This window comes from Salvelinus alpinus, chromosome 10 (assembly GCF_045679555.1).
Source record: "Salvelinus alpinus chromosome 10, SLU_Salpinus.1, whole genome shotgun sequence".
Classification (NCBI taxonomy): Eukaryota; Metazoa; Chordata; class Actinopteri; order Salmoniformes; family Salmonidae; genus Salvelinus; species Salvelinus alpinus.
This window is the reverse complement of record NC_092095.1, coordinates 47,315,400-47,328,508: the sequence shown is the minus strand read 5'-3', so window position 1 is coordinate 47,328,508 and position 13,109 is coordinate 47,315,400. Positions and strand designations below refer to the sequence as shown.

The 13,109-nt window shown below is 46.2% G+C and overlaps 1 pseudogene; it reads right to left on the bottom strand.

Moving 5' to 3' along the window:
* Nucleotides 1–13,109, bottom strand: part of LOC139532933 (partitioning defective 3 homolog B-like) — a 218,788-nt pseudogene that overhangs the window by 69,139 nt on the left and 136,540 nt on the right.

Here is a 13,109-nt window from a genome sequence, read left to right as displayed (position 1 = left end):
AGGGCAATCATCCGCCTGCAGAATTTCAAGGGTGAAACCAGCATTTGACTCCTATCACTGCCTGCTGTGGACCAGATGCTCAATGTGGGTTCATTCACTCACTCCCTCATCATGTCAGGTCAACAAGCATTGGTGATAGGTGCAATCCTCTGACAGTGCAGCGCAAGACAGGAGTTCCGTAGGGGATTCACACAAACCAATACTGCCCATCTGAATTGAACTTTGAGCAATATTACGCAACTCCCTCCAGCAACACACACCTGCGCATAGGGCCGAGGGAACGTGCATAGGGCCGAGGGAACGCGCATAGGGCCGAGGGAACGCGCATAGGGCAACGCGCATAGGGCAACGCGCATAGGGCAACGCGCATAGGGTCGAGGGAACGCGCATAGGGCCGAGGGAACGCGCATAGGGCAACGCGCATAGGGTCGAGGGAACGTGCATAGGGCCGAGGGAACGCGCATAGGGCAACGCGCATAGGGTCGAGGGAACGCGCATAGGGCCGAGGGAACACGCATAGGGCAACGCGCATAGGGCCGAGGGAACGCGCATAGGGCCGAGGGAACGCGCATAGGGCAACGCGCATAGGGTCGAGGGAACGCGCATAGGGCCGGGGAACGCGCATAGGGCAACGCGCATAGGGCCGAGGGAACGCGCATAGGGTCGAGGGAACGCGCATAGGGCAACGCGCATAGGGTCGAGGGAACGCGCATAGGGCCGAGGGAACGCGCATAGGGCAACGCGCATAGGGCCGAGGGAACGCGCATAGGGCCGAGGGAACGCGCATAGGGCAACGCGCATAGGGTCGAGGGAACGCGCATAGGGCCGGGGAACGCGCATAGGGCAACGCGCATAGGGCCGAGGGAACGCGCATAGGGCGGACCCCAATGGTACGGTATGGTATAGAGAGAAGATAAGATATACTTTATTAGTCCACGCAAGATGAAAATTCTGCTTTTATTCAATCCCCGATATACTTATAGTACACAAACACACATTAGATTGGAGAGGCTGGAGCAGAGGGCAGCCACAGTGCATCGCCCAAAGAGCCATTTAGGGGGTTAAGTTACTTGCTCAAGGGAACATCGACAGTAGGTGGCACTTGAGATATTGATGCATTTGTAAGCATTTCACTCTTTGACTAGAGTGAGCATTTCTGCAGCTCAACTGAGCAAGGGCGCCACCGGTGACGGAAATGCCACTTTTTAAGCAGCCTCTCCCTGCAGTGGATGATTTAAAAAGGTCAGTTGTCATGGAGACACCTCTGTCCGTGTCGGTGTGTGTGTGTGTGTTTGAGCCTCCCTCTTCTTCTCATCATCACGGAGGATAAACCGATAATGTCTATCTTTCCAACTCGGAGAACCCTGGATTCAATCTCTCGGCTAGCCTATAAAAACCACGTTCACTGTGACGGGAACTAGTAAAACAACCTGCATTTTAACCCTTTCCAATAAATGGAAAAGGTATATAACGGTTTCAATGTGGGTGGGTGGAAACCTTCAAACCTATTTTAATACCACAACCTTTGGGTGTTGACTTTTGAGCTCTACCAGATGAAAACAGAATAATTTAGTGTTCATAGGGCAAGGTACAGTATAGGAGAGGCAGATACAACAAAACAAACAGGTTTTAGAGTGGTACAGTAAGCCATGCACATGAAAGTGGCCACTACCTTGTCTTGTGTGAAATAATTAACTTAACCCAAAAGTTTCAATCAAATTAACGTCCCGACCAATCACAGTTTAGTTCCAATTAACGTTGCAACCAATCATAATTCATCTACTCTCCCTGAGTGCACTCTGATAAATCACTAACATTGCGTCCCCAGACGGGACACAGATGCAGGCAGTAGGCAGTAATCGTGTTTAGATGTATAGATGGAGCCTATGGCTGCATATTTGCTCCGTTGGACGTATGGCTCTAATAATGGTCGGGGACTTAAAAGGCCATTTCATCATTACAGACTCACCTTTAGTGGATTAGTCGCGTGCAGGGATGGGGGGGGGGGGGGGGGGCATGGACTAGAGATGGGACATGTGCCACTTGTTAAAGCTAGGTTTAATGAAATGCACTACTATGCTGCGGTAGAACACAAAGCATGTAGTGTGGGCAGAGCACACACACACACGTGCGCACACACAGACAGATGGCCCTTCCTGCTACAGAGTGATCCATCAATTCAAATCAGCCCAACATGGTGACTTTCAACTTGAATCAACAACAGTGAGATGGGGGAGAAGGGGGCTGGGTGGAGAGAGAGAGCGATACGAACTACAACAAAGCAGGGTTCCATGTTGGCAGGGGAAAGGGACGGCTCCATGTTTTCAAAGTCTAATTGCAGAAGGGGACAAAACAGAATAATGGACACTGCCAGTTGCACAGCGGGCCAGAAGCTAGCCAGTGTTTGCCGCATCTAACAGGGCTTCAGCGTGGGTGGAGATCCCCCATCTCCAACAGGAACAAACACAGGCATCAGCGGAGCAAAACGTGCACACACACACCACAACACGCACGCACCAAACGCTTGAAACAGCTGAGACAAAATTTGTTAGAAGACCTGTGTGTGCGCAGGGCTTCTAAGTGGAGTGTGTGTGTGTGTGTGTGTGTGTGTGCGCGCGTTGGAAGCGTTCCCAGACCTGTGTGTGAGTAGAGCTGCCAGAGGGAGATGTTAAGAGCCGGTGGACAGACAAAGAGGAGGATGGAGAGATGGTGACAGAGACCACAGCGGAGAGATGGAGTGAGAGAGTCCCCCTCCAAACATCCATCTATCCCCCTCTCCTACACGAGCATGTTCTCCTCCGGCTCCTCCGGCTGTTGATACACACTCTAGAGAGAAAGAACCTAAATCAGGAGGCTTTAAAGACCGGGCTTATACAGGCTGTAGCTATGAGAAGGTAGAGAGCGAAGGAGATTTAGGGGCACTAGGAGAGAATGGAAAGGGAGGATTATTTGGAAGGGGAAGCTCAAAGGATGGAGCATGTTACCTATAATCACACAACACTAGGAAAGCACAGAGAAGCATGAGAGGGTGAGAACAGAGGAAGAGCGAGGAAGGATGATAATTGGGATATGGAGAATAAGAGAAGATGAAATGGGGATAGGAGGGGACAGACTAAGCGTGAGAGAGACAAGACAGACCGCTCCGGAGAGAGAGAGAGATACAACTAGTAGAGAAAGAAGACTAAGAAGAGTAACAAGAAAGAGGCGTAAAACAAACATAAAAGGGTGAGGAAGATAGAAAGAGAGTGAGAGCACGGAGAAAGTGAGGAATAGAGAAGGTATGGAGAGAGTGAGAGCAAGAGAGGAAGAAATCACAAAAGCAAATGAGAGAGCGATAGACAAAGCAAGACCCGAAATAGGAGAGAGAGAGAAAGAAATAGGAGCAAAAGAGAGAGAGCGAGTTGGGAGAGAGAGACAGGAAAATAGAAGGAGGCATCATACTACATCTCTTCTCCCCCCCCCCCAGCCTGAACAGAGGTTTTAGCCAGATTAAAGCCGGAGGCGGAGCCCCTCTTAAAGACCATCCTACTAATGAAATATGTCAAGGCCTATAAAGAAGCACGGGGCCATTTAAAGAATCATGCACGGGGCCAAGTCCAAAACAGCCCTGTCAGCAAACTGGCCTCAGTGCAGCCTGTCAATACACATTAGCTTCCACATCAGTTAGAGGCTGATGTAGAAAATGAATCTCTTTATCTATCATAGCCCATAAGGGTTATTATGACTACCGATCAAAAAATGGGCTTTGAGGGAAATCATATGGGTAAAAATAGGTTTGGGTTTATGGGGGGGGAAAAAGCTGAGCGTGGTACTTTACTGTGGGGGTGGTACTTGTAGAGTTGTTGTTATGCGGCAACAGGTTTATGCTGCGGTAGATTTAAGGTGTGTGTGTGTGGGTGGACGCGTGTCTGCAGGGGGCGTGCGTTCAAGCCTATCACTCAATCCCTGCACCCTCTTTCTCACTTAAGTGAAAGGCGACAAATTAAGAACATCCTGGTCTAATGCAATCTAGGGCTGTCAGAGCAAAGAGGTATCTTAACAAATCACTTCCTGCTGCTTCCAGCTGAGTAAGGAGAACACATAAAACAGGTGCAGTGACACAAAGCATCTCCCCGCTGAAGTGTTCGCTCCAGGGTGAAGTTTCCCCAAATGTACCCTCAATCCTTACATTAACCATTAGTGGGGAAATGCAAAACTGACCCATGACCAGTGTCTAGGGACAACTTCACCCTACTATGGAAGGAAGAGTCAGAGGAGGAGTCCTGAACAGGTCATAACTTGTTTTGCGGTCAGTATGACAGCACACTGAAAATTCTGATTATTTTTCATACCTTTTTTCAATGTTCAGTCCGCTTTCTTTGTTTGAGAAGGTGTGTGTTTGTGTGTCTGAAGAGTGTGCGTGTGGTTTGTGTGTGTGTGTGTTAGGGATATGGATAGGGGAAAGAGCGTGTTTCTTCACCTGGTCTCTGCTCTGCCAGGGATCTCATGTTGCTCTCATCAGCCACTGAAAACACAGAAAACACACACAGTGAATATTGGAACACCATAAGGGTTGCCTTTGTTTTCTCTGGGCAGAGATGGAGAAAAAGAGAGAGGGAGCAAGACACGGAGAGAAGAGCAAGAGGGAAAGAGAGATAGGGTGGGGAGGGCAAGAACTGGGTACTCTCTCCCTCATTCCCTCCCCATTTCCCCCACCTCCCCCCCTCTCTCATCACTCTTTCCCTCACCAACAGGATTGAGGAGGCAGGCAGGGAGCGGCATCAGCTGCCAGAGGGACACTGCACCATGGGACACAATAATAGGTTTTCATTACGTTGCAATTTCTCTGAAATAATCCCTTTTCATATTTTATGAGGTCAATTTTCTCCCGGCAGAGAAACGAGAGAGCGGAAGAAAAAAGAAAAAAAAATTGAGCGAGAGGGAGAGAAAATGCAGCTGCGACAGAGGGGACAATGGATTAGACTGGCTGTTATATTTGCTGGCTTCACGCGTTACGTTTTCCCTCAAATACAGTAGCCACAAAAAAGGTTGGTGGTGGGTGGGTGTGTGTGTGTTAGCCGTGTGGCTCGAAGCTAAAAAATAATGTGCATATGAATCTGCTTCTATTGTTACAGAGATCCCCCCTGTTCGGAGAGCAGCATCAACAATCTCTCACCCACCCACAGATAAATAAATGTTCTCCTGCTGGGATAGGAATTTGTCACTGGTGTTGGTGAGCTCACTACGGCTACTGCTCAGTGAATTGCACGGTTTCTTCTCCACGTGTGTGCCTTCATGTACATGACTCAACTAATGTCAGATCAGGTCATGTGGTCAGGGAAAAACTCCTGGGTCTGAATTCAAAACGTGTCTCAAGAGTAGAAGTGCCGATTTAGTTCCCACCTTATATTCCTTATGATTTCAAAAGCAAAACTGATCCTAGATCAGCACTACTACTCTGAAAGGCTTTATGAATACGGGCCCAGGTGCAACCATTAAGACAGACTTGAGAGCGAGTGTTTAGGATCACAGTCTTGACTAAGCCTATTTAACCAATGTCAGATAATGCTGAAGAAGCCATGTGTGCGTCCTAAATGGCACCCTCTTCCCTATATAGTAAGCCAAATAAATAGCCTTGTAGCATGAGGCAGCTTGATGTATAAGTACACACCCTGGCCAAAAGTTCCTGAATAGGGAATAGGGTGCCATTTGAGATGCAGGCCATGTTTTGCTTGTGCATAAGGAAACATATGCTAAGCACCAGAGCTTAGATTGCTTATTACTTTTTGCTAAATGCAAAAATAAACCCTCAGACTTGACTCCGGCTTAACCCCCGTTTGGAAATGGGAAACTACCCCCTATTAAAGGGGGTGATCTCTACAAATGTCACACACAGCACAGGGTCAGTGTCATACAGTCCTCATGCCTCTGGTAACACCGCCCCATCCTCAGATAACACCGCCCCATCCTCAGATAACACCGCCCCATCCTCAGATAACACCCCCCCCATCCTCAGAAAACACCCCCCCCATCCTCAGAAAACACCCCCCCCCATCCTCAGATAACAACCTCATCTCAGTCTGTCATTTTCATGAGGGAGGGAGAGGAAAGGGGGGGTAGAGAGTAGGAGAAAGGTGAAGTGAGAGAAATAGGTAGAGAGAGAAAAAGGTGGATGCATTGAGAGAGAGAGAGAGAGAGAGAGAGAGAGAGAGAGAGAGAGAGAGAGAGAGAGAGAGAGAGAGAGAGAGAGAGAGAGAGAGAGAGAGAGAGAGAGAGAGAGAGAGAGAGAGAGAGAGAGAGAGAGAGAGATCCACAGAGAGAGAGCGAAAAGAAGAAGAAAGACGGACGGAAAGGGAGTGAAAGAACAAGAAAGAAGGAGAGATTACGAAAAAAAGAGAAAGACAAGAGAAGCAGGGAGTAGGATGCGGGGGTCTCTTCCTAATAAAAGCCAATCAATGTGGAGTAGCGGCGTGCAACTAGTTTAGGAGGGGGAACCCAATCCACAACACTAATGAACTGGGATTGGAAACCAGCGACAGGCAAAAAAAACTTTACAGAATGAGATATACCTCACTCTGAAACAGAGAGAGAAAGGAAGGGGGACAGGTGGGGGATTGAGAAAAGAGAGAGATGGGGGAAGAATGAGGGAAGAGGGAGAGAAAAAGAAGAAAAGACAGAGAGGGTGGGAGTGAGAGAGCGAGTGTGAGAGCAAAATAAAAGAGAGGCTAACAAGGTCACCCAGGGGCTAATATGAGGAAATAAGCTGCTGTGCTCTCAGCTTTCAGGGAGAAAGTTGAGTATGACTGAAGAATTCATGCTTGGCACAGACTGAGCAGTGTCATGCGGAGACGTGCGCACACGCACGCACACAGAGCGGTGCTAGACTGACTAGACACAGTCTAGTTCAGGAACCGTTGTCTTGAAAAGGTCAGGCCTCCCACGTGGCCCACGGTCTAAGGAACTGCATCCCAGCGCTTGAGGGGTCACTACAGACCCGGGTTCGATCCCAGGCTGTGTCACAGAGTCCCATAGGGCGGCGCACAATTGGCCCAGCGTCATTCGGGTTAGGGGAGGGTTTGGACAGGGGGGGGCTTTACTTGGCTCATTGCTCTCTAGCGACTCCTTGTGGCGTGCCGGGCGCCTGCAGGCTGACCTCGGTGTGTTTACTCTGACACATAGGTGCAGCTGGCTTCCGGGTTAAGCGGGCGTTAACGAGCGCGGTTTGGCGGGTCACGTTTCGGGGAACGAATTACTCGACCTTCGCCTCTCCCGAGCCCGTTGGGGAGCGATGAGACAAGATCATAATTGAAATTGGGTGAAAAAGAGGGTAAAATACCCCCCAAAAAGATATATATAATGTAAAAAAATTGGCAAACCTTTCATGGTCATATGCGTGCGTTAACATAACATTAAAAGACCATTCCAATGGGCCCATGTGATAACAATGTTGAATCTGTGCTTGAAATTCAATACTTAACTAGGGACCTTACAGATGTTGCATGCATGGTGGACAGTGGAAGGGTCATGTCAACCTTTATTATTTCATACAAAGTGAGTCCATGAAACTTATGTGGTTTGTTAAGTTGAATATTTATACTTACTTGTCATGAATTTTTTATTTATAAAAAATATATATAAAATTGAGATGTTTGGGATGAGTTGTACTGCAGAGTGAAGGGAAAGCAGCCAACAAGTGCTCAGCATATGTGGGAACTCCTTCAAGGCTGTTGGAAAAGCGTTCCAGGTGTAGCTGGTTGAGAGAATGCCAAGACTGGGCAAAGCTGTCATCAAGGCAAAGGGTGGCTACTTTGAAGAATCTAAAATATACTTTGATTTGTTAAATTTTTTGGGGTTATAAATATATAGTATATATAGCACGTTTGCACACCTACTCATTTCAGGATTTTTCAAAATGTTTACTATTTTCTACATTTTTGTTCTATATATATATATATATATATATATACACTGCTCAAAAAAATAAAGGGAACACTTAAACAACACAATGTAACTCCAAGTCAATCACACTTCTGTGAAATCAAACTGTCCACTTAGGAAGCAACACTGATTGACAATAAATTTCACATGCTGTTGTGCAAATGGAATAGACAAAAGGTGGAAATTATAGGCAATTACCAAGACACCCCCAAAAAAGGAGTTATTCTGCAGGTGGTGACCACAGACCACTTCTCAGTTCCTATGCTTCCTGGATGATGTTTTGGTCACTTTTGAATGCTGGCGGTGCTCTCACTCTAGTGGTAGCATGAGACGGAGTCTACAACCCACACAAGTGGCTCAGGTAGTGCAGTTCATCCAGGATGGCACATCAATGCGAGCTGTGGCAAAAAGGTTTGCTGTGTCTGTCAGCGTAGTGTCCAGAGCATGGAGGCGCTACCAGGAGACAGGCCAGTACATCAGGAGACGTGGAGGAGGCCGTAGGAGGGACACAACCCAGCAGCAGGACCGCTACCTCCGCCTTTGTGCAAGGAGGAGCACTGCCAGCGCCCTGCAAAATGACCTCCAGCAGGCCACAAATGTGCATGTGTCTGCTCAAACGGTCATAAACAGACTCCATGAGGGTGGTATGAGGGCCCGACGTCCACAGGTGGGGGTTGTGCTTACAGCCCAACACCGTGCAGGACGTTTGGCATTTGCCAGAGAACACCAAGATTGGCAAATTCGCCACTGGCGCCCTGTGCTCTTCACAGATGAAAGCAGGTTCACACTGAGCACATGAGCACATGTGACAGACGTGACAGAGTCTGGAGACGCCGTGGAGAACGTTCTGCTGCCTGCAACATCCTCCAGCATGACCGGTTTGGTGATGGGTCAGTCATGGTGTGGGGTGTCATTTCTTTGTGGGGCCGCACAGCCCTCCATGTGCTCGCCAGAGGTAGCCTGACTGCCATTAGGTACCGAGATGAGATCCTCAGACCCCTTGTGAGACCATATGCTGACACATGCACATTTGTGGCCTGCTGGAGGTCATTTTGCAGGGCTCTGGCAGTGCACCTCCTTGCACAAAGGCGGAGGTAGCGGTCCTGCTGCTGGGTTGTGTCCCTCCTACGGCCTCCTCCACGTCTCCTGATGTACTGGCCTGTCTCCTGGTAGCGCCTCCATGCTCTGGACACTACGCTGACAGACACAGCAAACCTTTTTGCCACAGCTCGCATTGATGTGCCATCCTGGATGAACTGCACTACCTGAGCCACTTGTGTGGGTTGTAGACTCTGTCTCATGCTACCACTAGAGTGAGAGCACCGCCAGCATTCAAAAGTGACCAAAACATCATCCAGGAAGCATAGGAACTGAGAAGTGGTCTGTGGTCACCACCTGCAGAATCACTCCTTTTTTGGGGGTGTCTTGGTAATTGCCTATAATTTCCACCTTTTGTCTATTCCATTTGCACAACAGCATGTGAAATTTATTGTCAATCAGTGTTGCTTCCTAAGTGGACAGTTTGATTTCACAGAAGTGTGATTGACTTGGAGTTACATTGTGTTGTTTAAGTGTTCCCTTTATTTTTTTGAGCAGTGTATATTTATATTTATATATATATATATATATATATAGATAGATATAACACAAATATCTACACAACATGTATCAATTTCATTGATTTTACTGAGTGACAGACACTGATATGAGGAAATCAGTCAATTGAAATAAATTCAATAGGCCCTAATCTATGGATTTCACAACTGGGAATACAGATATGCATCTGTTGGTCATAGACACCTTAAAAAAGGGCATCACAATTGGCCTCAGGATTTCAGCACGGTATTTTTGTGTATTCAAATTGCCATCGATCAAATACAATTGCGCTCGTTGTCCGTAGCTTATGCTTGCCCATACCATAACCCCACCATAGGGCACTCCGTTCACAACATTGACATCAGCAAACCGCTCACCCACACACCATCCACATGGTCTGCGGTTGTGAGGCCGGTTGGTCGTACTGACAAATTCTCTAAAATGACATTGGAGGTGGCTTATGGTAGATAAATTAACATTACATTCTCTGGCAATAGCTCTGGTGGATATTGCAGTCAGCATGCCAACTGAACGCTCACTCAAAACTTGAGACATCTGTTGCATTGTGTTTTGTGACAAAACTGCACATTTTATAGTGGCCTCTTACTGTCCCCAGCACAAGGTGCAATGGTGTAATAATCAAGCTGTTTAATCAGATTGTTGATAAACCACACCTGTCAGGTAGAGGGATTATCTTGGCAAAAGAGAAATGCTCACTAACAGGGATGTAAACAAATTTGTGCACAAAATTTAAAAGTAAGCTTTTTGTTTTATTTCAGCTCATGAAACATGGGACCAACACTTTACATGTTGCGTTTATATTTTTGTTCAGTGTATATATTTATACAGTAAAATGTGTATCAAATGTGAAGAAATCTAAGGAGTGTGAATACTTTTGCAACACACTGTATGATACTTTGGTTAACTTGAAATTATAGTTTGTACACTTGAAACACATAATGAAAGCAATATCTAGCATACTGAAATTCAATATATAAATCTTTTTTTGAAAAGTGATTTTTAAACTGAATGCAATATTCATTCAAGTCAGTTTCAAATCATGAAATACAATATTGAATTTATGAATTAAATTATTTGTGCATTACCAATTAAAAAATAATACATTCAAATGCAATATCTTAATAAAAATGAAAAACGATGAAATTCAAATACAATTTCGGTTGGCACTGAAACCACTCCATATCGGAATGTGAGTGCATGCGTGCAACACTGTGTGCATGTGTGTGCTCACCCAGGTCCGTGCTCTTAGAGTTCCTTGTCTGAGGGTAGACCGTCTGCCTGGGTTGCTGTGCTCTCTGTGTGTCTGGGTGAAGGGGACCCTCAGGAGAATAGGGAGTCTTGTTCCACTCACTGAGAAAAAAACCCCACAGATTATAATCAACACTACTAACATTGTAGCCTGTACTTTTGTTATGTCCTATTTTAATGTTTAATCTCTCTTTCATAGTGTATTTTATGTAAATATACTTTCACATGCCGACCAGACCGGACACGTCGCGTGCGCGAGCGTCGCAAAATAAATGTAGAAATCCATGTTATTCAATTATTGCACCCACACTGCTTGCGCGCGCCAACGAGCGTCTGCGATACCAAGGGCTAAAATAGATGTCGTTCCTATTTCTGACGCAGATCGCGCTGCAAGTCCTGCATCTCCCATCTCCTCATTGGTTTATAGAAGCAGGTACCCACGTGCCATCTCCTCATTGGTTATACCCACGTGGGTGATAGAAAGACGAACTGTTTTGCCGGTAGTCGTGGTAATACAATGAAAGTTTAGATGCGATCACCATATAATTTAACCGATGAAAAAGCCTGGAAGGAGGAGAGATGACTAGAAACGATTCGGTTGGCTGTTTTATGTGTGGATTAATTGTCGGAGTAGAGATCCTTGTGCATTTCAGGTAAAATAACAACTCAATGTTTATATCCCAGGACAAATTAGCTAGCAACAGCAAGCTAGCTAACTAGGACAAATTAACGTTAGCTAGCAAGAGCAAGCTAACTAGCTAAATTACCATACATGTTTAATGCTTTTCGACCTGTCCCCAAATTAATGTCATTGGTGCAGAGTTTGTTTTGATATTTTAACCTGTGTGTCGTGATCGCGTTTGGTGTGGGGGGGCAAAATACATTTATGCACGATAGCGCACAATGGTTTGGGCAAGGTGTAAGTGTTACTTATTTCCCAGCAGTGGTGGCAAGGGTAGTGGGGGGCGGGGGGGGGGGGGGGGGGGTGCATTGCTACTAGCATTAGAGCAATAACAATGTAGCTGTTTCTATAGACTTCCAGTCATTGAGCCAATGACAGTCCATTTAAAAGAACGTCTTGGCAAAAATGATTATACAACAACATTTACAAAATATTTTTTTGTAGCGGTGGCAGTGGGCCACCTAAACACATTTCCAAGCATATATTCAAATCTTACACATGTATTAGCTAATTTTCCCCCAACATGGGACACCTAACTTCGGACACTCTCTAGCGGTTAGAGGATTAAATCACCCCGAGCTCAACATTTAAATGGACTGGAAAATTACAGTAAGTTTTGAAACTAAAGATTTTCATTGCAATTTGAGTTTGGTTGAGAGAGTTTTCATAAAAGTACTATATATATATATAGTATATATATTATTTTTTTGAGCAGTGTGTATACAGTGGGGAGAACAAGTATTTGATACACTGCCGATTTTGCAGGTTTTCCTACTTACAAAGCATGTAGAGGTCTGTAATTTTTATCATAGGTACACTTCAACTATGAGAGACGGAATCTAAAACAAAAATCCAGAAAATCACATTGTATGATTTTTAAGTAATTCATTTGCATTTTATTGCATGACATAAGTATTTGATACATCAGAAAAGCAGAACTTAATATTTGGTACAGAAACCTTTGTTTGCAATTACAGAGATCATACGTTTCCTGTAGTTCTTGACTAGGTTTGCACACACTGCAGCAGGGATTTTGGCCCACTCCTCCCTACAGATCTTCTCCAGATCCTTCAGGTTTCGGGGCTGTCGCTGGGCAATACGGACTTTCAGCTCCCTCCAAAGATTTTCTATTGGGTTCAGGTCTGGAGACTGGCTAGGCCACTCCAGGACCTTGAGATGCTTCTTACGGAGCCACTCCTTAGTTGCCATGGCTGTGTGCTTCGGGTCGTTGTCATGCTGGAAGACCCAGCCACGACCCATCTTCAATGCTCTTACTGAGGGAAGGAGGTTGTTGGCCAAGATCTCGCGATACATGGCCCCATCCATCCTCCCCTCAATACGGTGCAGTCGTCCTGTCCCCTTTGCAGAAAAGCATCCCCAAAGAATGATGTTTCCACCTCCATGCTTCACGGTTGGGATGGTGTTCTTGGGGTTGTACTCATACTTCTTCTTCCTCCAAACACGGCGAGTGGAGTTAGACCAAAAAGCTCTATTTTTGTCTCATCAGACCACATGACCTTCTCCCATTCCTCCTCTGGATCATCCAGATGGTCATTGGCAAACTTCAGACAGGCCTGGACATGCACTGGCTTAAGCAGGGGGACCTTGCGTGCGCTGCAGGATTTTAATCCATGACGGCGTAGTG